We start from the raw sequence: 14190 nt of genomic DNA on the forward strand, positions 1-14190 counted from the left end.
AAGAAGCTGTGAGGCACCAGCATTCCTGTGAGTGTTTTCGATGACCATTACGTTGCTATTTTAACACTGTTAATGAAAATTTAAATATCCCTGTATATAACAGTGCCATCCGGAAATTCATTACACAGTGGTTCTAATGCCGGTACTGAGAAACATAGCCACCGATCAATAAACATAGAAGGGGCAGTTAGATGTGTCAGTTGCCATGAAGGAGGCCAAGTAGTTGATCTCATGCTCCATATTGTTAATTTAGGGATGAACGCCTTGGGAAGTATTGGAAAATTCTGAGAAATCAAAATCAACATTCAAGCAGACACACTTTTAACTTTGCAAAAACGGTTACATAACCAGGCAAAAAGAAAGGAAAAAACAAAACCTGGCCACCTCGCCTCAAGACGCTAGCCAGAGTTCTGTGCACCTGCGCTATCCTGGTTGTGTGTGTAAACACTCTGAGAATCACCCTGTAGGGTAGTTGCCGCAAGAACGCTGCCTTGAGGTAGTGTTTCCGTCTTGACCAGCCTTCTCCTTTTAGGAGGTACTTCACTGACGGACTAGCCTGTCATGTAGTGGTGAAAGAGGGTAACTACAGGCCACTCTATAAAAAGCTTCATGTCTAGTATTTGATACATCAAAAGAGTAAATGCAGCATAAAATAAACTCCTGGAGACCCACTGTTCAAGTGAAGAACATTATCTCTTGATGCATCCACCTGTACGCCTCTTTCCTATCTTGCCCTGCCTCCTAACCAGAGGTAACACTAGCTTGAATTTTATGTTGACCATTTTTTTTCATTTTTAAAAATATGTAGCTTTATCATATGTGTATGCATCCCTAAACAAAATATTTTTTAGTTTACTTGTTTGAGCTTTATAAATGTGGAAACATGACTTTTTTTTTAAGTAATAAACTTATTTTGTAAGTAATAAACTTATTTATTTTGAGGCAGGGGGAAGGGCAGAGAGGGAGGGATAGAGAGAATCCCAAGTAGGTTCCACACTGTCAGCAAAGAGCCCAGTGTGGGGCTCGAACCCACAAATCATGAGATCAGGACCTGAGCTGAAATCAAGAGTCAGACACTCAACTGACTTAGTCACCCAGGCGCCTCTGTGGTATCATGACTTTATGTAGTTTTCTGCAACTTGCCTTCTTCATACATTGTATTTGACCAGGTTATGTATGTAGCTGTAGTTCATTTCACTATATGAATATATCGCTTTTTGATTTATACATTCTCCTGTCAGTGGCCATTTGGTGGTCTCCAATTGTTTTGCTGTTGTAAACAGTACGCCAATGAATATTCTTATGCATGTGCAAGAATCTCTGTGTCATATATTTAGTTCAACTTTACAAAATATTGCCAAAGTGTCTCTCACAGTTGTACCAATGTACAATTCTAAGAGTTAATTCAAATAATCTAATTTGTGGATTCTTTTAGTTTGCTACGTATGCAATACATTAGCCGCAAATAATGACCGTATTATTTCCGTCTTTCTCCTTATATCTGTTCTATACTTGCCCTATTGAGCAGATGTCTTGTTCTGCTCTAAAAGGAACAGTAGCTTTCAATGATTCACTATTAAGAGTAATGACTATTGTAGGCTTTTTTAGAAAAGACAACCTTTGAATGTTAGGAAGTTTCGTTTTATTCCTGTTTTACTAAGAGCTTTTTGCATGATTGGATGTTGACTTTTACTGAACGCCTTTACTACATCCACTGGGATAGATAATCATATAACTTTTCCTTTAAGCCATTAACGTGGTGAATTAAAGTCACGAGTTTTTAGGTTAAATCATCCTAATATTCTTGGGATAAATCCAGCTTAGTCATGATGAATTATCTTTATCATACACTGGTGGACTTGATTTGCTAATATTTTGTTTATAACATTTCCGTCTATGTTCAGGAGGGATTCTGGTCCGTTATTTTCTTTCTCATACAGTCCTTCATTGATTCTATTTCAAGGTTGTACTAACCTCATTTGAGTTGGGGAGTATTGCTTCTTTTGATAGTCTTTGTAAGAGTTGTTATAAAATTAGAGTAATTTATCCTATGAAAACCTGCTAGGAATTGCCTAAAAACCAGCTAAGCTGCTGCTGCTGCTGCTGCTGCTGCTGCTGCTTCTTCTTCTTCTTCTTCTTCTTCTTCTTCTTCTTCTTCTTTTTTAAAGCTGCTGATTCAATTTCTTTAATACCATTGGAAACTCAGCTTCTCTTGTTACTTCTTTGACAAATTATATTTTTCTAGAATTGTTTCCCTTTCGGGGTGCCTGGCTGCCCAGTAGGAGAAGTGTGCAACTCTTGATCTCGGAGTTGTGAGTTCGAGCCCCATGTTGGGCATAGAGATTACTGAAATAAATAAAACTTAAAAAAAATAAAATATAGAAATGTTTCCCTTTCTAGTAAGTTTTCGAATTCACTGATCCAATGTTATCCGTGATATGTTCATCTTATGTTTTTAACTTCGTCTGTATTTGTCGCTTTCTTCTGTTCTTTATTTCAATTACTGCCTACTTTTGCATGCTACTACCCTCTTTCTGACTGAATCTTTCCAGAGGGTCTATTTTATCTGGCATTGGCTTATTGATCATCTCTATTGTACATTTGCTGTCCCTGGCATTAATTTTTGCTCTTATCTTTATTTTTTCCTTGTGCTTTGAGTTTATTCTACTGGGGTTTTTTTTCTTTTCTCTTTTCCTCTTTCCTTTCTTTTCTTATTCAGAAAGAGAGAGTGCGCATTAGTGGGGGGAGCAGCAGAGTGAGGAGAAGAGCGAGAACTCCAAGAAGGCTCTGCATGGACAGTGCAGAGCCCAACACAGGGCTCAAACCCATGAACCGGGAGATCATGACCTGAGCCGAAATCAAGAGTCAGATGCTCAACTGACTGAACCACCCAGGTGCCCCTCCTCTTTCCTTTCTTTCCCTTCCTCTCCTCTTTCCTCTAGCTCACTAATTTTCAGGGTTTTTTTTCCTAATGTAAGTATCTAAAACTATAAATTTCCCTATGCTTACCCTTTTTGCCACATCTACCAGTTTTGATATGTAGAATTTTTATCACATATCATATTGTTGTCTCTATGCAATGTTCAATTTCTATGATGAATTCTTACTTGACTCATAAATTATTTAGAGGTGCACTTTCTAATTAATTTCCAAAACTGGGCGGAGGGGTGTCACTTTTCTTTCTGTTGCAGACTTCTAGTTTAATTGCATAACATAGATCTATGATCATAGGTCATAAAATGTGGTTTATGTAAGCCACATGACTTGAATGTGTTGAAACTACCTTTATGGTCTTTTATGTGGTCAATTTTTAGAAATGTTCCGTGTGGCAGTGCCTGGGTGGCTCAGTTGGCTAAATGTCCGACTTCAGCTCAGGTCACGATCTCACGGTTCGTGAGTTCTAGCCCTGGTTGTCAGCACAGAGCCTGGAGCCTACTTCAGATTCTGTGTCTCCCTGTCTCTCTGCACCCCTTACCCTGTCTCTCTCTGTCTCTCTGTCTCTCTCTCTCAAAAATAAATAAAAACATTTTTAAAAAATTAAGAAATGTTCCGTGTGTACTTGAAAATAATGTCTATTCCTTGATGCATGGATGCAGAGTAATTTGTAAACATCCACTAAGTTGGGCTGCTTGGCTATGTTACTCAAATCTTTCCTGACCTATCAATAATTGAAAGCATTGTACTGAAATCTCCCACTCTGTTAGCGGATTACTCAATTTCTCTCCATAGTTTTATAAATTTTTATTTTATATATTTGGGTGCTATTTTAATAGGTACCCACAACTTTAGAACTGTTATATCTTCCTAATGATGTAAACCTTTTATCATCATAATGATGAAAGGCCCTAGTAATACTTTTTGCCTTATATTCCATTTTGTCTAAAATCAATATAATTACACCTGCTATCTTTTACTTAGTATATGGCTGGTATATCTTTTTCAGTCATTTTATCTTCATCCTTTCTGTGTCCTTTGACTTTAAGTGTGTCTAAGTTTGTTTGTTTGTTTAGGTGAGTTATATGCCCAATGTGGGGCTTGAACTCACAACCCTGGGATCAAGAGTCATATGCTGTACCCATTGAGTCAGCCAGGGACCCCTAGGTGTGTCTAAATTTTTTTAAGTGTAGGTCTGAGAATCAGTCTTTTAATAGGTGGTTTAGTCTACTTATACTTCCAGTGGTTACTGATGGTATTTTCATTTCTACCATCATTTTACTTTCTATTTGTTCTTTTCTAAACTTTTCTGCCCCCCCCCCTTTTTTTTCTGCTAAATTGAGCTGTTGGGTTTTTTTCTTTCTTATTCTGTCTTCTCCTCTACTGGTGTGGAAGTGATACTTTCTCTGGGTTTAGTGATTACCCTTGAAATTTTACCATGCACGTTTAACAAAGTCTGAAGTAAATCAGTCCCTGAGCCTTCTCAGGAAAAATACAAGGAAGTTCACTGACTCTCATCATCCTCCCCTCCCCTCCCCTCACCTATGAATCATTATTATCCAGCCTTTGTTCCTGTCCTTTGTCAAGCCCACATATCATACACCACCATCATCTTTCATTATATTTATGCAGACAGTGTTTGTTTGCAATTATCTACATGTTTACTAATTTCTTTGCTCACAATTTCTTCTTGCATTTTTAGACCTTCCTTCTGGGATCATTTTCCTTCTTCCTGAAGTACATCTTCTAGATGTACTTGTTTTAGAGAAAAGTCTGTTCATGGTAAAATTCTCAGTTTTTTTTTCCTAAAAATGTCCCTGGTACACCTTCATGTTTCTATTTCACACTCATTCTTGAAAGGTAATTGTGCTGGGTACACAATTCTGGGTTGATGGTTATTTTCCATCTTCTTGTACTTTGAAGATGTTTTTCTGTCTTATAGATTCATGTTCCTGTTGCCATCTTAATTGTTGTTTCTTTGTAGTTAATTTATCTTTCCTCTCTAGCTGCTTTTTTTTTTTTTAATTTTTTTTTTCAACGTTTATTTATTTTTGGGACAGAGAGAGACAGAGCATGAACGGGGGAGGGGCAGAGAGAGAGGGAGACACAGAATCGGAAACAGGCTCCAAGCCATCAGCCCAGAGCCTGACGCGGGGCTCGAACTCACGGACCGTGAGATCGTGACCTGGCTGAAGTCGGACGCTTAACCGACTGCGCCACCCAGGCGCCCCTCTAGCTGCTTTTAAGATCTTTGCCTGTAGTGTTCTGTGGTTTCTCTACAATATGTCCAGGTATGGGTTTCTTTCTTTTTTTTTTTTTTTAAACCTATTTGATGTATGTGTTTCTTCTGTCCATAGGTTCACATCTTTCATCAGTTCTGGAAATTTGTAGTCATTATTAGCTTTTCAAATACTGCTTCTCCTTTACTCTCCCTTTTCTCTTCTTCTGGCATCCTGACTGGATATTTTTTAGACCTCCTCATTCCATCCTCCCTTCTCTTAACCCTTCCTTCGTATTTCTCATCTCCTTGACTCCGTGTGTGGCATTCGAGGTAATTTTCTCAGATATGTCAGTTCATTAATTCACTATTCTGCTGTTTAATCTGTTGTTGAGCCTATCCACTGAATTTTTAATATCAACAATTAAATTCCATTTGCTTCTTTTTTGGAGATGTCTAGACATTTGCAATAGTCTCTTTACCTTGCTTATTTTTTTTTAATGACAGTCTTATTGAGATATAATTCACAAGCCATAAGATTCATCCTTTGGGATGAATTCATTGTGGGTTTTTTTATTTTTAATTTTTTTATGTTTATTTATTTCTTAAGAGAGATAAAGAGAGAGAGAGAGAGAAAGCACAAGCAGAGGAGGGGCAGAGAGAGAGACAGAGGACCCAAAGTGGACTCCACGCTGACAGCAGCGAGCCTGATGTAGGGCTCAGCCTCACAAACCATGAGATCATCACCTGAGCTGAAGTCAGTCTCTTAATCAACTGAGCCAACCAGGCGCCCTCATTCTGTGTGTGTGTGTGTGTGTGTGTGTGTGTGTGTGTGTGTGTGTGTTTTAATTTTAATGTTTATTTATTTTGGAGAGAGAAAGGAAGCGAGCACGAGCAGAAGAGCAGAGAGAGAGGAGGACAGAGGATCCAGAGCAGGCTCTGGGCTGACAGAAGAAAGCCCTATGCGGGGCTCTAACTCATGCACCATGAGGTCGTGACCTGAGCTGAAGTAGGACACTTAACCGACTAAGCCACCCAGGTGCCCCCAATTCATTGGTGTTTAATACAGTCACAGAAGTTGTGATACTATTACCACCATCTACTTCTAGAATATTTCTGTCACCCCAAGAAAGAAATCCCATGCCTGATTGGCAGTCACTACAAATTTCCCTCCACCCCCTCCCCCGGAAACCACTAATCTATTTTCTGTCTCTATAGAGTTGCCTATACTGGACATTCTATAATGTTCCTAAGGTTCACCTATGTTGTAGCAAGTATCAGTACTTCATTCCTTCTTGTGCTGAATAACAGTCCATTATATGAATATACCACATGTTGTTTATTTATTTACTAACTAAATTGACGGAAATGTAGTCGATGGAAATCTGGGCTGCTTCTGCTTTGGGCTATTATGAGGAATGCTGATACGAGCATTCATTTACCAGTTTTTGTGTGGATGTATATTTTCATACTATAAGACATACAAAAACCTAGAGGGCTGAGGGAATGTACCCAAGGAACACAAACTTTGAAGGGGGGCACCCGTCCCAAAGCTGAGGTTCAGACCTCACTAAAGAAGATGTGGTTGCAGCCCACTGGATGGCAGAGAAGACTGCAAGGTGGCTTGGGTCACAGCCTGTCCTCAGTCTCTGGAAAGGCAAGAAGTAACCTCCTGGGACACAGATGAGCTTCTCTCAGGGGACAGGTAGACAGGCACACAGGTGCACAGAAGCAGTGTGGGTACCGTGGCTGGATGGAGGCCCAGAGCATCTATTATCCATGTGAGAGGGCCACAGGAAGGTGATCACCAGGCTGGACAGGGGCTACAAGTTCACTGAGACTGTGCATTCTGGGACACCACACCACTAGAAGTCCTCTCATCAAGACTACCCTCCAAAGGTATAGCTCCAGAACCAGCAGAAGCCCCTTCCTCCCCTAATGTCTTTCCAGCGCCCCCTACTGAAAAAAACTTATCATGCTCATTGTAAGGTAATCTGTCTCAAGGAATGTTGCCCATTATCCTACAGGAGGTGTTGGTAACTGAATTTGGAGCTGACGGTCCATAAATTCATGATTGGCACACCAAGTACCTAAGTTTTGAATACAGGGAAAAAGAAGTTTATATGACCATTGGATCGGTAAGGGAAGTAAAAAGAAAGGGGACTTCAACTGTAACTTCCCTCTGTAGCTCCCACGTGAGTGGCTCTCAAGGTTTGCTCTGAGGCCACTCTAATCTCAGGAGCCTCTTGAAAGCACCTGCCCACTCTTTCCAGCTGCCACACATTGCTGGGGATTCTCAAGCACACCCAGAAGCTGACGTGAGCTCACGTCTGCCCATAAAGTCAGTCTGCAACACCTCTGGAGAACTGTGCCCTCTCCCTTTCACCTGCCTTCCCAGCCTCTCACAAGGGCCTCTGGAATGCCACAGGGCAGAGGGTTCTGGTAAATGTAGTTTCTGCTTCTCCGTGCCACAGAGAAGACCTCAGAAGGTGGAGACAGTGACAAGACACAATCCCTTAGAGACCTGAGCTAAAGCAGAGTCTTGAGTCAGATCCCCCACATTGACACTCGTCCAAGGGAGGCTTCCCAGTAACCGCTGAAATGGGCATTTGCCCTCAGGGTCACCCACCCTTCCCTTTGCTTTCCAGTCAGGCTCCCCTACTGATCTCAAGTCCGGGATGTTTGGTTTGATTGATTTTAGTGCTGAGGGACCTTGCAGATTTCCCCTACTCTCTGCATAGCCAACAATACACTAAAAGTTTTTGGGTTCCCCCACTCCCCAGGATCCAGTTGGTTTTTAGGGAGGGAGCCCTTCAGAGAATCTAGTGCATCACACTGCCAAAAGCAGATGATCCAGGCTACTTTTTAAAAGGATAATTCTAACTCTGAACCCTCCTTTAAAGTCAGTGGAGTACTTTTGATGCCATTGCTGGCAACAGAAAAAAAACTAAGAAAGAAGTGATTCAAACTTGTGGCTGTTTCCCAGAGGCCTTTGAGGATCTGATGAAAGGAAAAAATATATCCTCAACACATGTTGCGTACAATTTCAGGTGGTTTAAAGACCCCTGATGCGCATTCTCGGACCCTAGTCACGGAGAGTAAGAACCTGACCAAAGAGAAATAAGGTCCCATACAAAAATCTCGGCCCAGCTTTTATAAAGAGGACAAAGCCATTGAGATTTTTCTCCCAATGCCTTTCTAAACACAAATAAAAGCATCCATTGAATCATCTGTCAAGGAGCAATGACAATCCCCATGGAGTGGTTGGGCAGGGACAGTAAGGTTGCAAAAAGTATTAGTTCCGTATACACTATCCGGGTACAGCCCAACAAATGTTTATTGACTGGGTAACTGAGAACTGGTTGTGGTTAATGGGATCCAGCTTTGTCTGCTGGGTCCATTTAGAATTATGACTTGCCCATTGTTCAATGGGGGATCCTGTAGCCAAACAAATGAATAGTTAATTGGAAGTCAGGCAACTAGGGCTTTTTGCTTTAGGTGGAAACTTAATTCCCAGACAATCCATACATTATGTATAGACTGCCTTGACCTGCTTCTACGCTTGGCACTCAAGCCAGGGCCCAGCACAGGAAGATCATGGAAGGGGGGTGGGGATGAGAGCGAGGGTGGGGGTGAGTGACCCAATTTAGAGCTTCCCTCTCACACTGCAGGGATGAGGAACCTCCAGGCCATCGGAGTTGAACACACAACACTTGATTGATCATTAGGATGATATTGCTGTGGTTGCCTCTCCTACAGTCCCGAAGGTAATCTTTCGGAACTCCTATGCGAAGCAGAGTTCAGCTGCTTTCAGAAAGAGTTTGCAGTTTCTTATAAAGTGAACTAGGCATTTACAATATGACCCAGCCGTGCCATTTACCAAAGAGGTACTTATCTAAAGAAATGAAACATTTGTCCACGCAAAGACTTGTACCTGAATGTTCCTGGCAGCTTTATCATGATAGCCCCACACTGGAAACAGTTCAAACGTCCTTCAACTGGAACACGGATTAAAAAAACTGTGGTACATCCAGACAATAGAATTCTGTTCCATAATAAAAACAACGGAACTCTTGATATATATGATATGAATGAACCTCAAAAGCATCATACTAAAGCTAGATGATTTATATTTATATGGAATTTAAGAAAAGACAAAATTATATGGGCACCTGGGTGGCTCAGTTGGTTAAGCGACTGACCCTTGGTTTCAGCTCATGTCACGATCTCACAGCTCATGGGTTCGAGCCCCACATTAGGCTCTGCACTAACGGCACACAGCCTGCTTGGGATTCTGTCTCCCTCTCTCTGTATCCCTCCCCCACTTGCTCTCTCTCTTTCTAAAAATAAACAAATAAGCATAAGAAAAGAAAAGACAAAACTATAATGACATAAAGAAGGTCAGTGGTTTTCAGGGGTTGGGGGTGGCAGGAGGGAGTGACTACAAAGGGGCACAAGGGAATTTTCTGAGATGATGTGATTATTCTGTATCATGACCATGGTGGTGGTTACATGAAAACATACACTTACAAATCGCATTGAATTGTGCTTAAAATGCAAGAATTTCATTGTGTGTAAATTGTACCTCAATAAAGCTGATTTAAAAAAAAAAATTAGGTGGGGGCACCTGGGTGGCTCAGTCAGTTGAGCGTCTGACTTTCGCTCAGTCATGATCTGACTGTTCGAGGGTTCGAGCCCTGTGTTGGGCTCTGTGCTGACAGCATGGAATTGGCTTCAGATTCTCTCTCTCTCTCTGCCCCTTCCTCATGCTCTCTCTCAAATATATTTTTTATTTTTTTAATGTTTATTTATTTATTTTTGAGAGAGACAGACAGAGAAAGAGAGCTGGGGAGGGGCAGAGAGAGAGGGGAGACAGAGAATCCCACAGGTTCAAAGCCCAGAAAGAAATTCAGGTCCTTCCTATGATGTGGAACAGGCTACCGAACCCCCCTGGTGGGGCTCAAGGGGACCCAGAAGTCCTTCAGATGACTGAGCTTCTGGTCTTAGCTTCCTCTGGATATAAGCACCGCCTTCCCAGAGCTTCCCACCCAAGAAACATATTTCTTGCCACCAGCGTGATTATCACAAGTTGTCCACCTTCTATCACCTTCATTTGGCCTCCCACAGACCTTGGAAAGCAGCTGTGGTGATCACCCCCATTCTGTAGGTGAAGAAACCGAGACTCAGAGAGCTTGGGTGGCTGTTCCAGGATCACACAGCCCTGAATCCACCCAGAAGGGGCCAGATCCTACCTAAGTCTTCTCTCTTCAAAGCCCTCACTTTCGGCAGCACATGGTCCACTTGGTGAATGGCTCGCCTACTTTTTTTTTTTTAATGTTTTTTATTTTTGAGAGAGAAAGAGACAGCACGAGTGGGGGAGGGGCAGAGAGAGAGAGAGAGAAAGAGAGAGAGGGAGGGAGACACAGAATCTGAAACAGGCTCTAGGCTCTAAGCCGTCAGCACAGAGCACGATGTGGGGCACAATGCGGGGCTCGAACTCACAAGCCATGAGATCATGACCTGAGTCAGATGCTTAACTGCCTGAGCTACCCAGGTTCCCCTCGCCTAGTTTTAAAGGATCAGGCCTATGAAGATACATTGAAAAGTCAAAATATTCAGGGTACCTGACTGGCTTAGTTGGTGGAGAATGTGATTCTTGATCTCGGGGTCATGAATTTGAGCCCCACATTGGGCAGGGAGATTACTTTAAAACAACTTTTTTTAACTTAAAAAAAAGAAAAGAAAAAGAAAGCCAAGATTTTCTAAAGACTAATAGCTCTGGGTCTCTGTAACATTCATGTAGGTGATTAAATTTCAAAGTCTGACAACACAAAGTTCAGGGCTAACAGTTCTTAAACCATTTTTTAAATATTTAATTAATTAATTATGTATGTATGTATGTATGTATTGAGAGAGAGAGAGAGAGACACAGAGAGAGAGAGAGAATCCCAAGCAGGTTCCCTGCAGCCAGAACAGAGCCTCATGTGGGGCTCGAACCCACGAACCAGGAGATCATGACCTGAGCGGAAACCATAGGTCGGATGACTAACCAATTGAGCCACCCAGGCACCCCTCAGAAATTCTTAAATAGACTTAAAAGAAAGAGTGCTGGCTTAGAGTGTGGAGACAGGACGCAGGTCTGCCTTTGCTTCTAACTTGCTGTGTGACTTTAGACTTCAGTTGCCTTAGCTGCTGAGTGACAGAAATAGATGAGATCAAAGGCTCGCCAGAGAGCCCTGTGTGGTGCCTGGGTCATCACCTTGGAAACCGTATCGGGGGCAAAGGGATGGCACCCGGGGCCCTGTTTCTCTTCACTCAGAGTGGCTCCACTTGTATCCGCTTTCTACCCCGGGCCCCCTTGCCAGATGCTGCCTTAGCCCAGGTTCCCTAGAAGCAGAGCTCGAGGCAGGATATGTGTGTGTGCCGCCACTGGGAGAGGGATGCAGCCAGGGAAGCTGCAGTGAGGAAAACGGGGCGAGACAGACGAGGACAGAGAGCTTTGCCGAGCTGGCCACCATGAGCGTCAACTACGCTAGATCCGGTGGGACCTTCTCTAAAGAGGCTCTGTGAAGCTTAGGACAGTTCATCCAGAAAGAGGAAGCAAAGATTTCTCTGCCAAACCCTGTTTTTTGTCGGTCAAAGTTTCACTCCGTGGAGTGTCCGACACCCCTGAACTTCTGAAAGCAGAAGTTCGGAGGGGGTGTGGGTGCAGTTGGCTTGTGCTGGAATGAAACAGGTGGCAAGCACCTGGAAGACAGGTGTGGCTGAGGGGACCTTAGGTGACGCACCAGAAAGTAACCGATATGGCAGTAATTGAAAAAGAGTGAGAACATCTGCTACATAAAAGTTGAAGCCACTGGGCTGGACAATCCCAAAGGACCTTCCCAGCTAAAAAGTTCATTGGGACATGTTTCAGTGGAATGGCAGCTCAAAGGGCTGAGACCATCCACCCTTCTTGGGTGAAGGAACCATGTCCCCAGAGAGTTGCAAGCAAGATCCTTGGAAATGTGTGCCACTCAGTGCCCAAGGGTTGATGCCAACTTTGCTCTGCCCCTCGGCCCCCAAATGTCCATGCAATTTGAGAGCACATGAAGATGATGTTCTTAGAATCCTGATGGGACAGGAAAGAGAGGGACTGATAATCCCTCCAGGCTGGGGTGGGGAGGGGGGCGGGTTTCATCATGTTCATTCAGAAAGGCCTGGCCCCCCCCCCGTCAGCCTGGGATCCCTTCCACTCAGGGGGCAGCTGCCGGCTCCAGACGGGAGATAGATTTGTGGGTATTTAAGGGATTGGAGGATTAAATGGGCCAGAGAAGCTTCCTCCACACAGCCTCATCCTCTAATGGCTGGAAGCCCAACCCTGGGTGTTATTAAACTGATATTACATCACAGGCACTTCATACCCCTTCCTTTGAAGCCAGGCTTGCAAAGCCAGCAGGGAATAAGAGATTGGGGTCAGAGCTAGCACATACATAGATCAATCTGTAGGAGGAAGATCAGACTCACCAAAATTAAATCTGGGATCCAGTCTGAGCATTGTCATTGGCTGACCCTGGGGATGCTACTTCGGCTCAGGACACTGGCTTTCTCTGCTGCGAAACAGGGACACTGCCAACTCTGCTCATGACCTGGTGAGGAGCAAATGAGAGAAGAAAAGCTATAAAGCCAACCTGCCCTTTAGTGGGGCTGCGGTGGGCGCCAGGGTGTAGCCTGTGGGCTGCTGGCGCCCAGGATGGGACTGATGGAAAGTGACCCCGGGGCAGGCACCAGTCACAGCCAGGATAGGACATGGGCTCTGATCAAAACGAGAAGGAATAAAAACTCGGTAAGTCTCCCAGCAGAAAAGACAGGAAGGAAAATGGAACTGAAACAGGCACAGCTGGGACCCCTCAGGTCACACAGGACACATCAGGTCCAGGGGCAGACTGCAGTAAAGAAGCAACCCACCAGTGCCAGGTTCTAGGCCAAGTGCTCCACGTGCACTACTCCACTTAATGATCACACCCCGCGATGCAGTAGATGCAACAGGATTCTCCTTGTTGCAGATGAGTAAACTGAGGCTGGGAGCGGTTGAAGAATTCACCCAAGTGTCACGGCAAGTTAGGAACAGTACCGGGATTGAAACCCAGGCCATCTGCTCGCAGACTGTTCTTGGGATCTGCCCTTTGTTCTTTCTTCTCACAGGGACGCCATCTCCCCAGGCGGCCTCTTGGGTTCTGACTGTCATCTGTATTCCTCGGACTCGCAAGTCAGTCTGCCATGCTCCCAGATCTGGCCTGAGCTCCAGATCCACAGGACCAACAGCCTTCCCGACCCACCTCAAGCATGCGTCCAAGGAAGAAGTCTCACTTACCCTAAACCTGCTCCAACCCACTTCCCAGAGGGCATCTCCACCATCCACCCAGCTGCAGAACCTGGCCAGAGCCTGGACTCTTCTTTCTTCACCCCTGACATCCAAGTCACACGCATGGTACCCTCCATACAACTGAGGTTGTCAAATCTCTCCTTGCCACCGTGGCTCCTACCAGAGCAGGCCCCTCACTAGAACACGGGCACACCACATACTCCCCGTGGTGGTCTCCAGTCCTGCCTCCTCTCATCCGCCTAACACTAAAATGCAAATATAATGGGCCACTTCCTAGGCTGTCCTTCCCAGGACAAAGGCCCTCTTCATCTGCGCCCTTCCCCAGGCCAGCTCCTCTTGCTCTGCTGCTCTCACTGAACCTCCTTCTGTTCTCCAAACACCAGCTTCTCTCTGGATGCTGAGCCTCCTGGCTGGCGGATCCCTCTGCCTCAGACACTTCCGCACTCACTGTGTTCCCTCCATCCCTGCTCAGACTTCACTGTCAGCTCAGAAGTCCAAAGTCGCCAGATGCCTGGTCTGACCCCACCCTTCCAAGTCGCTGCGGCCACCACACTGAGTACTTTCCCCACCACACCATTTACCAACGCCCCCTTCAGCCACCAAATGTAAGCCTTACTAGAGCAAGGTTTGTGCGTTCTGGCCCCACGGCGCCCTGCTCACAGCGGGGAGTTAA

This window comes from Prionailurus viverrinus, chromosome B3 (assembly GCF_022837055.1).
Source record: "Prionailurus viverrinus isolate Anna chromosome B3, UM_Priviv_1.0, whole genome shotgun sequence".
NCBI classification, from domain to species: domain Eukaryota; kingdom Metazoa; phylum Chordata; class Mammalia; order Carnivora; family Felidae; genus Prionailurus; species Prionailurus viverrinus.